Here is an 18,010-nt window from a genome sequence, read left to right on the forward strand (position 1 = left end):
CTGGAAAGCATTAGGACAAGTACTTTGGGATGATTTGGTCATGTGTAGAATCTTGGAGACTGACTAGGAGATGTATGTGAGTGAGGTGGGGGGGGGGAAGGAGGAGACAAAGGATGTGATGGACAAATGATGTAGAGACTACAAGTGCTCGTGGGCCCTTCGGACCCCTCGCACTTGCTCCTGCGGAGGGCTATTGCGTTCATGTGCTGTTCTACAGTAGTGTAACGTTGTCACTTGGATTTTTTGCAGCTAACCAGTCGATCGTGTTATTTGCAGCTTCGGGAATGGAACCCAGTTTATTTTAGATGTACCTGTGGGCAAAAAATTCTACGGAGATCCTATGCCGGGCTTCGGAAGCGTCGTTTTTGGTCAAAATGTGATCGCGCATTAAATATAGTAAAAGTTTTTCAATCGTGATGGGACCAAGTTTTTTCACATCAGCGAATTTTTTGCGATTTTTATGCCAATTTTGGTGCTATTTGAATGTGTAGTTTCGGCTGCCCAAAACACACACACACACACGCCTACTGCTATAGTATATTAGAAGTGGAGAGGTATATGAGTGGGAGGGGATGTGAGCTGGAGAAAAGACAGCCTGAAGGTAGGGAACAGAATGACAGGGAGGTGATTCATTTGTGGCCATCCCTTCCAAGATTAAATTGGTTATACGGTAGACACGCAGACATACAGACAGAGAGCGGATAGATAGTTGCCATCAAATACCTACATAATATAATATACTCTCTCCACTTTATCTAAAATTGCCATCGCTTCCTCTTGAATTCTGAAGTACTAAGAGATTTACACCAGAATACGGTGTTAGTCACAAAGAAGAGCTATATAAAAGATGTTCTGGTAAGGCAACAACAGCAGTGTCATTTTCTACTACTGAGCTGCCAAAGAAATTAACACTAGAGTTGGTCACAGTCACGAAGAAGTGTTATCAAAAGGGTGCAGAGTTGTAGTATTGTCTTAATCTACCAATAAGATGTATCAAGACACTAACACTGGAATATGGTGCTAGTCACGAGGAAGTGCTGTCTATGGAAAGTATGTATAGCTGCAGTACTGTATAGTCTTTATATTCCCATTCAACTGTAAATGGTTCTGAAGGCATGGTGCGTAAAAGTCGGTTAAATCGTTAAGGAAGGTATGTAACGAAGCCTTCTACTCCAGCGAGAAAACATCTGTATATCTGGATGAAGGTGAGACAGATGTCATCCCAGCTGGCCAGCCTCTGGTTGCTAGGAGATGTCACACTCAGTGGCGTAGCCAGAGGGGTGGCACTGACCATCCCTCATCTATGCCTGACTATTCCACTGGTAATCCTAAATTTCTGAGGCAATACCACATATCCTAATAAGGTTTTCTTCTTGAGCCACCCCATTTATACACTGCCTAACCCTTGGTAAAGACATTAAAAAAAAAAAAAAAAAACTAAATCCGTAGTCACTTTCATCCACTGCCACTCCCAGCCCTCCATTTTCACCTTTCCTCCACTCCTACATCCTAGTTCTTCCTCTATCCCTCTGATCGCATCATTCGTATCCCTCCAGTCGTAACTCGTCCTTCATTCTTAACATCATTATGAGCAATATTGGCTCACTGGTGGAGCATTTATAGCGTTTCACCCTCGTGGAATTTTTTTCTGTCTTATATTCCTCCATGAATAGCTTTTCTCTGTTCAGTCTTTCGACTTTTTCCTGGATCCCTCCCTCCGTCCATCTCTTCTTAGCTCTCCTCCCTCTCTCCATGACATCTCCACTGGTTGCCATGGCTACATCACCCCCACCCCCACCACCACCATCACCAAGACGTCACATTTTGTTTCACTCCTTGTTGTACACGATTCCCTCAATTATATTACGTACTAGACACCTTCACGTCTTTGTACCATTCCAAACCCTTCCCTAAATTTATAATAATCAATATACATTTGAGATTTGGGTCAAAGGGAGGTTATTAACCCTTCGATGAGAGCCCCTCCTCACTCAGCCTCCCAGTGCATCGGAGGTTAGAGGTTCCAGTGGTGCCAAATGACTCCACAAAAATCGCTAAACATGTCCAAAGAAGCTGCTTGAGTGTCGCTACGCACAGAAGAATACAACCATTGTGCTATAATATTGAAATTAATGCCGGCACGAGTGAACAAAATCGCCAAGAAACTGCTCTTGGTAAATTAAAAACCTACAGATCTTGCCGTAGTATTAACAAAAAGGTAACTCCACACCGCCAAGTAATCAATTCCGCATTTACTGGATAACAAACTGGCTAAATCTGAAGCTTTATATATTCCTACGTCCTTATTGTGCATTGGGAAAAGGAACAAGCATGGAGATAAAAGGCTTATTTTCGATACAGGAATGCCTAGACATGATATTTTTCTTTTGTATGAGAAGTTTCTGCTGATAAAAAGCAACTACACCAACATAACGTCACATCACCGTCTCGGGCCAACAACAGACAGTGGGGTAGCGGCTCTTCGTTAGATTTTCGTCAGTCATTTATCATAGCGAAATATATCCAAGACTCCGTTGTCATTACATTATGGTGTTATATCACAGGCAACATTATTCTAATGCGTTCAGTGACATACCTGGGTAGAATTAAGGCCGGTATAAAAGCATAGAGGTGACGTAAATAATTAATTCTGACAAATTACAGTCACCCTTCTTAGCTCCAAAAGTGAATTGTCTTACCTATCATTCAACCTGGAGCCTGGACTGCCATATCCTGGCTTAATATGGGATGGTTATATGAAATTATAAGCTGCAATAAAGACCTATGAACGCATTGTCTACCAATGCAATATGTTTGTATTTGATAATACGCAGTCTGGAGATACAATGCACATCGTTTAATGTTTATTTGTAAGGTTTCGTTAGAACTAATTGCGATGTTGGTTGAACCTGTGACCTGGCAACACTGACCTTCGCTGTTTTTCGCCTCTAATTAACTTGAGTATCTTTAAACACCACAACTAACTAATGTAATGATCAAAATAACAAGTTTTACAGCCGGCCACGCCAAAGAATCGTGTCCAGAGTCAATACATAATCTAAAGTCGTCATTTGTGTCCCGACCATCGCTGAGTGAGCACCTACACCAATGGCTCCCCTAACACCTTCACAGCCAACATATTATATTCATTGTTTTGTCGTTGTGGGTCGCATTGTAAATGGTTTTGTAAGCATGGTACGTAAAAATAGGCTAAATCGTTAAGGAAAATATGCAACGAACCCTTCTACTCCAACGAAAAAACACCTGTCAGAAGGTGGGACAGTGTCATCCCCGCTGGCCAGCCTCTGGTTGCTAGGAGATGTCACACTCAGTGGCGTAGCCAGAGGGGTGGCACTGACCATCCCTCATCTATGCCTGACTATCTCACTGGTCATCCCTAATTTCTGAGGCAGTACCCACGTATCCTAATAAGGTTATCATTTTGAGCAACCTCATATATATGCTGGGTAACCCATGGCCAACACACACACACACACACACACACACACACACACACGTCTTGTAGCTACGTCCCAAGTCTCACTCCTCACTCCCACTCCCAGCCCTCCATTTTCACCTTTCCTCCACTCCAACATACCAACCCTTCCTCTATCCCTCTGATCGCATCATTCATATCCCTCCAGTCGTAACTCATCCTTCATTCCTAACATCTTTATGAGCAATATTGGTTGACTACTGGAGCATTTATAGCGTTTTATCCTCGTGGAATTTTCATCTGTCATATATTCCTCCTTGCATCGCTTTTCTCTGTTCAATCTTTCGAATTTTTCCTCGATTCCTCCCTCCGTTCATCTGTTCTTAGCTCTCCTCCCTCTCTCCATGACATCTCCACTGGTTGCCATGGCTACATCACCCTCACCCCCACCACCACCATCACCAAGACGTCACATTTTGTTTCACTCCTTGTTGTACACGATTCCCTCAATTATATTGCGAATTAGACACCTTCAGGCCTTTGTACCATTCCAAACCCTTCCCTAAATTTATAATTATCAATATACATTAGGGATTTGGGTCAAAGGGATGTTATTAACCCTTCGATGAGAGCCCCTCCTCATTCAGCCTCCCAATGCATCAGAGGTTTGAGGTTCCAGAGGTGCCAAATGACTCCACAAAAGTCGCTAAACATGTCCAAAGAAGCTGCTGGAGCGTCGCTACGCACAAAAGAATACAACCATTGTGCTATAATATTGAAGTTAATGTCGGCACGAGTGAACAAAATCGCCCCAAAACTACTATTGGTTAATTAAAAACATACAGATCTTGCCGTAGTATTCACAAAAAGGTAACTCCACACCCCCAAGTAATCAATTCCTCATTTACTGGATAACAAGCTGGCTAAATCTGAAGCTTTATATATTCCTACTTCTTTATTGTGCATCGGGAAAAGGAACAAGCATGTAGATAAAAGGTTTATTTTCGATACAGGAATGCCTAGACATGATATTTTTCTTTTGTAAGAGAAGTTTCTGTTGATATATAGCAACTACACCAACATGACGTCACATCACCGTCTCGGCCCCACAATAGACAGTGGGGTAGCGGCTCTTCGTTAGATTTTCGTCAGTCATTTATCATAGCGAAATATATCCAAGACTCCGTTGTCATTACATTATGGTGTTGTATCACAGGCAACATTATCCTAATGCGTTTAGTCACATACCTGGGTAGAATTAAGGCCGGTATAAAAGCATAGAGGTGACGTAAATAATTAATTCTGGCAAATTACAGTCACCCTTCTTAGCAGCAAAAGTGAGTTGTCTTACCTATCATTCAACCTGGAGCCTGGATTGCCATATCCTGGCTTAATATGGGTTGGTTATATATGAAATTATAAGCTACAATTAAGACCTATGAACGCATGTCTACCAATGCAATATGTTTGTATTTGATAATAAGCAGTCTGGAGATACAATACACATCGTTTAATGTTTATTTGTAAGGTTTCGTTAGAACTACTTGCGATGTTAGATGAACCTGTGACCTGGCAACACTGACCTTCGCTGTTTTTCGCCTCTAATTAACTTGAATATCTTTAAACACGACAACTAACTGATGTAATGATGAAAATAACAAGTTTTACAGCCGGCCACACAAAAGAATCGTGTCCAGAGTCAATATATAATCGAAAACCGTCATTTGTGTCCCGACCATCGCTGAGTGAGCATCTACACCAATGGCTCCCTTAACACCTTCACAGCCATCACCTTCTATTCATTGTTTTCTTGTTATGGGTCGTATTATACATGGTTTTGAAGGCATGGTACGTAAAAATAGGCTAAATCGATAAGGAAAATATGCAACGAACCTTTCTACTCCAACGAAAAAACACCTGTACAGTATATCTGGAAGAAAGTGAGACAGATGTCATCCCCGCTGGCCAGCCTCTGGTTGCTAGGAGACGTCACACTCAGTGGCGTAGCCAGAGGGGTGGCACTGACCATCCCTCATCTATGCCTGACTATTCCACTGGTCATCCCTATTTTCTGCAGCAGTACCCACATATCCTAATAAGGTTATCTTTTTGAGCAACCTCATATTTATGCTGGGTAACCCATGGCCAACACACACACACACACACACACACACACACACACTACTTATACCTACGTCCCAAGTCTCACTCCTCACTCCCACTCCCAGCCCACCATTTTCACCTATTCTCCGCTCCTATATACCAACCCTTCCTCTATCCCTCTGGTCGCATCATTCATATCCCTCCAGTCGTAACTCATCCTTCATTCCTAACATCTTTATGAACAATATTGGTTGACTACTGGAGCATTTATAGCGTTTCACCCTCGAGGAAATTTAATCTGTCTTATATTCCTCCATGAATTGCTTTTCTCTGTTCAATCTTTCGAATTTTTCCTCTATTCCTCCCTCCGTGAATCTGTTCATATCTCTCCCCCCTCTCTCCATGACATCTCCACTGGTTGCCATGGCTACATCACCCTCACCCCCACCGCCACCATCACCAAGACGTCACATTTTGTTTCATTCCTTTGTTGTACACGATTCCCTCAATTATATTACGTATTAGACACCTTCACGCCTTTGTACCATTGCAAACCCTTCCCTAAATTTATAATAATCAATATACATTAGGGATTTGGGTCAAAGGAAGGTTATTATTCCTTTGATGAGAGCCCCTCCTCACTCAGCCTCCCAGTGCATCGGAGGTTAGAGGTTCCAGTGGTGCCAAATGACTCCACAAAAATCGCTAAACATGTCCAAAGAATCTGCTTGAGTGTCGCTACGCACAGAAGAATACAACCATTGTGCTATAATATTGAAGTTAATGCCGGCACGAGTGAACAAAATCGCCCCAAAACTGCTATTGGTTAATTAAAAATATACAGATCTTGCCGTAGTATTCACAAAAAGGTAACTCCATACCCCCAAGTAATCAATTCCTCATTTACTGGATAACAAGCTGGGTAAATCTGAAGCTTTATATATTTCTACGTCCTTATTGTGCATTGGGAAAAGTAACAAGCATGTAGATAAAAGGTTTATTTTCGATACAGGAATGCCTAGACATGATATTTTTCTTTTGTAAGAGAAGTTTCTGTTGATATATAGCAACTACACCCACATGACGTCACATCACCGTCTCGGGCCCACAACAGACAGTGGGGTAGCGGCTCTTCGTTAGATTTTCGTCAGTCATTTATCATAGCGAAATTTATCGAAGACTCCGTTGTCATTACATTATGGTGTAATATCACAGGCAACATTATCCTAATGCGTTCAGTGACATAACTGGGTAGAACTGAGGCTGGTATAAAGGCATAGAAGTGACGTAAGTAATTAATTCTGGCAAATTACAGGGTGTGCAAGGGACAGCATGGTGGAATGATGAGGTGAAACGAGCTGTGGAACAAAAGAAGAAGGCATATGGTGAATGGTTGGCGAGTAGAGGTAGGGGAGAAGATGAGAGAGAGAAGAGAGAGGTATATGTGAGCAGGAGAAGTGAGGTTAAGAGACTGGTGAAGGAGAGTAAGAAGAAAGTGGATGAAGAGTTTGGGAGGAATCTGAGTGTGAAATGGAGGGAGAGTAAGAAATTGTTTTGGAAGGAGGTAAAGAAAGTAAGGCAGTGTGAAAGGGGAAATAGTAGGGGAGTGAAAGATAGGAATAATAGATTGTTGGAGAAGAGAGAGAAATTGAGGAGATGGAAGGAGCACTTTGAGGATTTGTTGAACATAGAGAGTGAAAGCAGTGTGAGTATAAGTGGTTGGGGAATGGCTGGGAGAAGAAGAGATGAGAGGAGGGAGGAAGAGATCAGTAGGTCGGAAGTAGTGGAAGCGATGAAGAAGATTAAGCTGGGAAAGGCCCCAGGAATTGATGGAGTGTGTGGTGAAATGCTTAGGTATGGGGGTGAGATTGTTGTGGAGTGGATATGGAAGTTGTGTAGATTGGCTTGGGAAGAGGGAAGGGTTCCAGAGGACTGGAAATCAGGTATAATTGTTCCTCTGTACAAAGGAAAAGGGGAGAGAGAAGTATGTGGTAACCATAGGGGTATTTGCCTTCTTAGTGTGACTGGTAAAATATATGGTAGAATACTCATTGATAGGGTTAGGCATCTGACAGAGGAGCTAGTTGGAGAAGAACAAGGGGGATTTAGGAAGGGAAAAGGGTGTGTAGATCAGATATTTGTTCTAAGATGTTTAGTGGAGAAGTATCTAGAGAAGGGAAGAAAAGTGTATGCTGCCTTCATGGACTTGGAGAAAGCTTATGACAGAATAGATAGGCAAGGTATGTGGAAGGTATTAAGAATATATGGAGTGGAGGGGAAATTGTTGAGTGCTGTGAAGAGTATGTACGAGGGAGCTAGGGGCTACGGTGCGAGTGGATGGTGAGCTGAGTGAGTTCTTTGATCTCAATGTGGGACTGAAACAGGGGTGTGTGATGTCTCCATGGCTGTTTAATATATATATGGATGGGGTTGTAAAGGAGGTGCAAGGTAGGGCAGTGGATGTGGGGGTGGCCCTAATGAATGAGGGTGAGATTTGGAAGCTTCCGGTGTTGCTGTTTGCTGATGATACAGTATTGTTGAGTGAAGATGAATGGGAGTTGCAAGGTTTGGTGAATGAATTTGGGACAGTGTGTAGGAGGAGGAAGCTGAAAGTTAATGTAAACAAAAGTAAAGTTATGGTGTTTGAGAGGAATGAAGTCACAGAGCGTGCAGTGAGGTTGGATGGTGAGGATATGGAGAATGTGAGTGCATTCAAGTACTTGGGTAGTGTGATGAGTAAGGATGGAACTTTGGGGGATGAAGTACGTGAAAGGGTACAGCAGGGAAGAAAGGTTGTTGGTACACTGAAAGCAGTGATGAGAAATAGGGAGGTGAGTATGGAAGTTAAGAAGTCACTGCATGATGGTATTGTGATCCCTACCCTGACGTATGGAAGCGAGGCGTGGACCTTGCAAGAGGGGAACAAGTCAAGAGTGAGAGCAATGGACATGAGTTACTTGAGAGGAGCATGTGGAGTGACGTGGAGGGACAGGTTGACGAATGAAGAAGTGAAGGAACGTTGTGGGGTAGATGTGGATGTGGTTGAAAAGATTAGGAGAAATACACTGAGGTGGTTTGGACATGTGGAGAGGATGGAGAATGAAAGACTGACTAAGAGGGTGTATGTAGGTGAGGTGGAGGGAGGGAGAGAGAGGGGTAGACCGAGGATGAGGTGGAGGGATGGAGTTGAGAGGTATATGAGGGAGGGGGGGATGAGTTGGGGGGAGGGGAGTCAAATGGTGGGTGACAGAGTGACTTGGAGGCGTTTTGTCTGCGGCCACCCTTTGCGGGATTAGGGCGTCGGGCTATAGAATAGAATAGAAAAAATTACAGTCATCCTTCTTAGCAGCAAAAGTGAGTTGTCTTACCTATCATTCAACCTGGAGCCTGGACTGCCATATCCTGGCATAATATGGGTTGGTAATATATGAAATTATAAGCTACAATAAAGACCTATAACGCATGTCTACCAATGCAATAGGTTTGTATTTGATAATAAGCAGTCTGGAGATACAATACACATCGTTTAATGTTTATTTGTAAGGTTTCGTTAGAACTACTTGCGATGTTGGTTGAACCTGTGACCTGGCAACACTGACCTTCACTGTTTTTCGCCTCTAATTAACTTGAATATCTTTAAACACGACAACTAACTGATGTAATGATGAAAATAACAAGTTTTACAGCCGGCCACACAAAAGAATCGTGTCCAGAGTCAATATATAATCGAAAACCGTCATTTGTGTCCCGACCATCGCTGAGTGAGCACCTACACCAATGGCTCCCTTAACACCTTCACAGCCATCACCTTCTATTCATTGTTTTCTTGTTATGGGTCGCATGATAAATGGTTTTGAAGGCATGGTACGTAAAAATAGGCTATATCGGTAAGGAAAACATCCAACGAAGCCTATTACTCCAACGAAAAAAACACCTGTTCAGTATATGTGGATGAAGGTAAGACAGATGTCATCCCTGCTGGCCAGCCTCTGGTTGCTAGGAGACGTCACACTCAGTGGCGTAGCCAGAGGGGTGGCACTGACCATCCCTCATCTATGCCTGACTATTCCACTGGTAATACTAAATTTCTGAGGCAATACCACATATCCTAATAGGGTTTTCCTCTTGAGCCACCCCATTTATATACTGCCTAACTCTTGGTAAAGACATTAAAAAAAAAAAAAAAAAAAACTAAATCCGTAGTCACTTTTATCCACTCCCACTCTCAGCCCTCCATTTTCACCTTTCCTCCACTCCTACATACCAGTTCTCTCTCTATCCATCTGATCGCATCATTCGTATCCCTTCAGTCGTAACTCCTTCTTCATGCATTCCATTTCTAAGAGCAATATTGGTTGGTTGAGGACTTTTTTTTGCTTCTCACCTTCGCGGAACATTCATCTGTCGTATATACCTCTAGGCATAGCTTTTCACTGTTCAGTCTCTCGATTTTTTTTCCTCGATCCCTCCCTCTGTTCATCTATTCATATCTTTCCTCCCTCTCTCCATGACATCTCCACTGGTTGCCATGGCTACATCACCCTCACCCCCACCACCACCATCACCAAGACGTCACATTTTGTTTCACTCCTTGTTGTACGCGATTCCCTCAATTATATATCGTATTAGACACTTTCAGGCCTTTGTACGATTCCAAACCCTTCCCTAAATTTATAATAATCAATATACATTTGAGATTTGGGTCAAAGGGAGGTTATTAACCCTTCGATGAGAGCCCCTCCTCACTCAGCCTCCCAATGCATCAGAGATTTGAGGTTCCAGAGGTGCCAAATGACTCCACAAAAATCGCTAAACATGTCCAAAGAAGCTGCTTCAATGTCGCTACGCATAAAAGAATATAACCAATGTGTTATGATATTGAAATTAATGCCGGTACGTGTGAACAAAATCGCCCCAAAACTGCTATTGGTTAATTAAAAACATCCATATCTTGCCGTAGTATTCACAAAAAGTTAACACCACACCGCCAAGTAATCAATTCCTCATTTACTGGATAACAAGCTGGCTAAATCTGAAGCCTTTATATATTTCTGCGTCCTTATTGTGCATTGGGAAAAGGAACAAGCATGGGGTTAAAAGGTTTATTTTCGATACAGGAATGCCTAGACATGATATTTTTCTTTTGTAAGAGAAGTTTCTGTTGATATATAGCAACTACACCAACATGACGTCACATCACCGTCTCGGGCCCATAACAGACAGTGGGGTAGCGGCTCTTCGTTAGATTTTCGTCAGTCATTTATCATAGCGAAATTTATCCAAGACTTCGTTGTCATTACATTATGGTGTAATATCACAGGCAACATTATCCTAATGCGTTCAGTGATATAACTGGGTAGAATTAAGGCTGGTATAAAGGCATAGAGGAGACGTAAATAATTAATTCTGGCAAATTACAGTCACCCTTCTTAGCAGGAAAAGTGAGTTGTCTTACCTATCATTCAACCTGGAGCCTGGACTGCCATATCCTGGCTTAATATGGGATCGTTATATATAAAATTATAAGCTGCAATAAAGACCTATGAACGCATGTCTACCAATGCAATAGGTTTGTATTTGATAATAAGCAGTCTGGAGATACAATACACATCATTTAATGTTTATTTGTAAGGTTTCGTTAGAACTACTTGCGATGTTGGTTGAACCTGTGACCTGGCAACACTGACCTTCACCGTTTTTCGCCTCTAAATAACTTGAATATCTTTAAACACGACAACTAACTGATGTAATGATGAAAATAACAAGTTTTACAGCCAGCCACACAAAAGAATCGTGTCCAGAGTCAATATATAATCTGAAACCGTCATTTGTGTCCCGACCATCGCTGAGTGAGCACCTACACCAATGGCTCCCTTAACACCTTCACAACCATCACCTTCTATTCATTGTTTTCTTGTTATGGGTCGCATGATAAATGGTTTTGAAGGCATGGTACGTAAAAATAGGCTATATCGGTAAGGAAAACATCCAACGAAGCCTCTTACTCCAACGAAAAAAACACCTGTTCAGTATATCTGGATGAAGGTGGGACAGATGTCATCCCCGCTGGCCAGCCTCTGGTTGCTAGGAGACGTCACACTCAGTGGCGTAGCCAGAGGGGTGGCACTGACCATCCCTCATCTATGCCTGACTATTCCACTGGTAATCCTAAATTTCTGAGGCAATACCACATATCCTAATAAGGTTTTCTCAATGAAGAAATATAAATGCTAGGTAACCCTTGGCCAACACACACACACACACACACACACACACACACACACACACACACACACACATTCATGCAACAGGTTAACTTTGGAACTGTCTCCCTCTGTCTGTATTTCCTACTTCCTATGATCTCCAGTCTTCAAACGCAGTGTGCCCAGGCATCTCGAAACGAACGGATCTTGACTTTGGCTCTCTGTTGTATTTTTTTTTTTCCTCTGACAGAACGGTTTGCGCGCTCCTGGCCTTTGGTTCCTTCTCCCTTGCGTAAAAAAGAAAGAAAACACACACACACACACACACACACACACACACACACACACACACGACTTGTAGCTACGTCCCAAGTCTCACTCCTCACTCCCACTCCAAGCCCACCATTTTCACCATTCCTCCACTCCTACATACCAATTCTCTCTCAATCCATCTGATCGCATCATTTTTCCTCGATCCCTCCCTCCGTTCATCTGTTCATATCTTTCCTCCCTCTCTCCATGACATCTCCACTGGTTGCCATGGCTACATCACCCCCACCACCACCATCACCAAGACGTCGCATTTTGTTTCACTCCTTCTTGTACACGATTCCCTCAATTATATTACGTATTAGACACTTTCAGGCCTTTGTACGATTCCAAACCCTTCCTTAAATTTATAATAATCAATATACATTTGAGATTTGGGTCAAAGGGAGGTTATTAACCCTTCGATGAGAGCCCCTCCTCACTCAGCCTCCCAATGCATCAGAGGTTAGAGGTTCCAGAGGTGCCAAATGACTCCACAAAAATCGCTAAACATGTCCAAAGAAGCTGCTTGAGTGTCGCTACGCACAGAAGAATACAACCATTGTACTAAAATATTGAAGTTAATGCCGGCACGAGTGAACAAAATCGCCCCAAAACTGCTATTGGTTAATTAAAAATATACAGATCTTGCCGTAGTATTCACAAAAAGGTAACTCCATACCCCCAAGTAATCAATTCCTCATTTACTGGATAACAAGCTGGGTAAATCTGAAGCTTTATATATTTCTACGTCCTTATTGTGCATTGGGAAAAGGAACAAGCATGGAGATCAAAGGTTTATTTTCGATACAGGAATGACTGGACATGATATTTTTCTTTTGTAAGAGAAGTTTGTGTTGATATATAGCAACTACACCAACATGACGTCACATCACCGTCTCGGGCCCACAACAGACAGTGGGGTAGCGGCTCTTCGTTAGATTTTCGTCAGTCATTTATCATAGCGAAATTTATCCAAGACTCCGTTGTCATTACATTATGGTGTAATATCACAGGCAACATTATCCTAATGCGTTCAGTGATATAACTGGGTAGAATTAAGGCTGGTATAAAGGCATAGAGGTGACGTAAATCATTAATTCTGGCAAATTACAGTCACCCTTCTTAGCAGCAAAAGTGAGTTGTCTTACCTATCATTCAACCTGGAGCCTGGACTGCCATATCCTGGCTTAATATGGGTTGGTAATATATGAAATTATAAGCTAGAATTAAGACCTTTGAACGCATGTCTACCAGTGCAATATGTTTGTATTTGATAATAAGCAGTCTGGAGATACAATACACATCGTTTAATGTTTATTTGTAAGGTTTCGTTAGAACTACTTGCGATGTTGGTTGAACCTGTGACCTGGCAACACTGACCTTCACTGTTTTTCGCCTCTAATTAACTTGAATATCTTTAAACACGACAACTAACTGATGTAATGATCAAAATAACAAGTTTTACAGCCGGCCACACCAAAGAATCGTGTCCAGAGTCAATATATAATCCGAAACCGTCATTTGTGTCCCGACCATCGCTGAGTGAGCACCTACACCAATGGCTCCCTTAACACCTTCACAACCAACACCTTATATTCATGGTTTTCTTGCTATGGGTCGTATTATACATGGTTCTGAAGGCATAGTATGTAAAAATAGGCTAAATCGATAAGGAAAATATGCAACGAAACCATCTACTTCAACTATAAAACACCTGTATATCTGGATGAAAGTGAGACAGATGTCATCCCCGCTGGCCAGCCTCTGGTTGCTAGGAGACGTCACACTCAGTGGCGTAGCCAGAGGGGTGGCACTGACCATTCCTCATCTATGTGACTATTTCCCTGGCCATCTAGTATTTCCGAGAGAATACCCACATATCCCAGTAAGGTTTTCTCATTGAAGAAATATAAATGCTGGGTAACCCTTGACCAACACACACACACACACACACACACACACACACACACACCGCTCGCTGGTGCAGTGGGAACGTTCTCGCTTGCCACCTGGTAGAAGGGAGTTCGCGCCTCGCTCAGGTTGCGAAAAGTTTCACTGACGAAGTTGGTGGTTACTGTCCCCCTGGAGCAAGGGGACGGGTGTGTGCGTGTGTGAAGGTCACAGCCTTGCCCTTAGATTGGACTATATGAGCTCTCAGCTCCCTTCCGGGAGAGTAAAAAAGCTAACGATCACGACCATCAGGTGATCCTGACCGACCAGGTGAATTACACACACACGACTTGTAGCTACGTCCCAAGTCTCACTCCTCACTCCCACTCCCATCCCACCATTTTCACCTTTCCTCCACTCCTACATACCAACCCTTCCTCAATCCCTCTGATCGCATCATTCGTATCCCTCCAGTCGCAACTCATCCTTCATTCCTAACATCTTTATGAGCAATATATTGGTTGACTTGCGCAGCATTTATAGCGTTTCATCCTCGAGGAATTTTCATCTATCTTATTTTCCTCCATGCATAGCTTTTCTCTGTTCAGTCTTTCGAATTTTTCCTCTATTCCTCCCTCCGGTCATCTGTTCATATCTCTCCTCCCTCTCTCCATGACATCTCCACTGGTTGCCATGGCTACATCACCCTCACCCCCACCACCACCATCACCAATGCGTCACATTTTGTTTCACACCTTGTTGTACACGATTCCCTCAATTATATTACGTACTAGACACATTCAGGCCTTTGTACCATTCCAAACCCTTCCCTAAATTTATAATAATCAATATACATATGAGATTTGGGTCAAAGTTAGGTTATTAACCCTTCGATGAGAGCCCCTCCTCACTCAGCCTCCCAATGCATCAGAGGTTAGAGGTTCCAGAGGTGCCAAATGACTCCACAAAAGTCGCTAAACATGTCCAAAGAAGTTGCTTGAGTGTCGCTACGCATAAAAGAATATAACCATTGTGTTATAATATTGAAATTAATGCCGACACATGTGAGCAAAAACGTCCCAAAACTACTATTGGTAAATTAAAAACCTACAGATCTTACCGTAGTATTCACAAAAAGGTAACTCCACACCCCCAAGTAATCAATTCCTCATTTACTGGATAACAAGCTGGCTAAATCTGAAGCCTTTATATATTCCTACGTCTTTATTGTGCATTGGGAAAAGTAACAAGTATGTAGATAAAAGATTTATTTTCGATACAGGAATGCCTAGACATGATATTTTTCTTTTGTAAGAGAAGTTTGTGTTGATATATAGCAACTACACCAACATGACGTCACATCACCGTCTCGGGGCCCACAACAGACAGTGGGACAGCGGCTCTTCGTTAGATTTTTGTCAGTCATTTATCATAGCGAAATTTATCCAAGACTCCGTTGTCATTACATTATGGTGTTATATCACAGGCAACATTATCCTAATGCGTTCAGTCACATAACTGGGTAGAATTAAGGCTGGTATAATGGCATAAAGGTGACGTAAATAATTAATTCTGGCAAATTACAGTCACCCTTCTTAGCAACAAAAGTGAGTTGTCTTACCTATCATTCAACCTGGAGCCTGGACTGCCATATCCTTGCTTGATATGGGTTGGTAATATATGAAATTATAAGCTTGAATTAAGACCTTTGAACGCATATCAAGCAATGCAAAATGTTTTTATTTGATAAGAACAGTTTGCAGATATAATACAAATCGTTTACTGTTTATTTTGAATATTTGCTGAGAACTGCTTGCGATGTTGGTTGAATCTGTGACCTGGCAACACTGACTTCCACTGTTTTTCACCTCTAATTCACTTAAATATCTTTAAACAGAATAACTAACTGTTGAAATGATCACAATAACAAGTTGTACAAAAGGCCACACCAAAGAATCGTGTCCAGAGTCAATATACAATCCAAAACTCTCATTTGTGCCCCGACCATCGCTGAGTGAGCACCTACACCAATGGCTCCCCTAACACCTTCACAAGTATAACACTTTATATTCATTGTTTTCTTTTTATACGTCGCATTATAAGTGCTTCTGGAGGCATAATACGTAAAAATAGGCTAAATCGTTAAGGAAGGTATGGAACGAAGCCTTCTACTTTTGTTAGAAAACACCTGTATATCTGGATGAAGGTGAGACAGGTGTCATCAAGGCTGGCCAGCCTCTGGTTGCTAGGAGACTTCGCGTAGTCAGATGTGTGGCTCTGATCATCCCTCATCTATGTCTGACTATTGCACTGGCCATCCCAAACTTCCGAGGTCAATAGGTACCTCCCGAGATGTTCTCCTTGAGCCTTCCTATGTTTAAGCTGGGTACCCCCTTTGGCGAACTCTTTTTTAAAGTGTTTGCTAAGCTCCTATAGTCACATTCATCCACCTTTACACTCATCTCTCTATTTGAAGCCTTCTGATCTTAACTCGTCCTTCATTTGTCACAACTTGGGCCATATTGGTTGACTGGAAAAACGATAACATCCTTCTCTCCTTATGAAGCAGTCAACTGTCCTCCAGCCCTCTACTGTATTTTACATCTCTCTTTAGTCTCTCGAATATTGCCGCCATCCCTCTCTGCTTTCCCACATCTCTGGTTGCCATGGAAACATCACACCAAGCACCACCACCACCACCACAACCACCCTGACTCTTTATTTCGTTTCATTGGATGTTGTAAACGATTCCATATATTTTACCCCCATTGGACCTCTATACGCCTTTCTGCCATTGCCAAGAAGAATATCCAAAATAAATAAAGTCTTGTCAATCACTAGGTTATGGAAGCCGGATTTATAGAGGTATCCGGACCATAACAAACCTGAGCCATTTGACTTGTGGAATGTGTTGTAGAAGTGCTGAAAAACTGAAAAGGAAGACCATTTGGATTATATCTATTACCGCGAGGCTGAAACTGTAGGTGAGTAACGTGTGTGTTGTAATAGTACTGCAATGGCAAGGTGTATGTAGTACCTAGAAACGCTGGTAGGGTAGTCGACAGATTTTTGGTCAGCTATTCATTTTTACGTCTGGCAATAGATAGATAGATTCATTTTTACCAGTAGCCAAGGTAGTACACTTTCTAAGCCCTTGAATGGTCTCAGTTTTGTCCAGAATGAAACTCACTCTGAATGATAAGTTTTAGCCAATATATAAAATCCTTCAACTTTGCCCACGGCCCCACTGTACACTGACTCAAGTGTTGAAGAACCTGTTTGAGTTATATCCATAATGTGCACAAAGTTATATGATTATGGTACCAGTACAGTGCAGCCTTTTAGTGCACATTAAATTTGGTGGCAAGAGGCATGTGTCCTGCAAAAATGTGTGTATAAAAGTGTATTATTGCTGTCATGAGCAACACCTCCCTTGATTTTTTTTTTTTTTCCAGATATTTTTGAGTAACTTGCCTTCTGGTAATAGTAGGCTATATCAACTTACCATGACGCTTTTTGAACATTTCATTTTGGTGATTTTGGTCCTGATATTGTAAGTGTCGTATTATTCCATTGTCGCTCGGAAAATATGTAAACAAAGCAATCAAGATGAAATATCCAAATATGTTTTAGCTGTGAGGGTGTGTACTAGTTTGAAATAAGGGTTTTATGTAATAAGGTTTTTATTTTTGTATACACAAAGTATTTTTCTTGTTTTCTTAGCACATTTGCTGCAAGCTGGAACACTTGATGGGTGCTTAAATATCATGAGCCCCTCACTCACTGATGTCAGAAATGCTGTCAAAAGGTTGAAATCATTGTATCATTTATAATTGCACCAACGTACTTGCCTGCATCGACCTTTGTCACCTAATGGCGGCACTCTGTGCTGCTCGGTCTCTGGCAGCCTTCGTATTCAGTTTCTTATCCCTGAGGTCACATTTATTGACTGCATCTGTTTTAGTCTGCCTCTTGCAACCATACCATTGACCTTCTTGCAAGAGTTGCCCACCCAAGAGCTAAGTTGTACAACATGCAACATTCATGCAGTGCAAATGTGTGTAGT

Source organism: Coenobita brevimanus, chromosome 71 (genome assembly GCF_032717465.1).
Source record: "Coenobita brevimanus isolate Jiangsu-jjx chromosome 71, ASM3271746v2, whole genome shotgun sequence".
NCBI classification, from domain to species: Eukaryota; Metazoa; Arthropoda; class Malacostraca; order Decapoda; family Coenobitidae; genus Coenobita; species Coenobita brevimanus.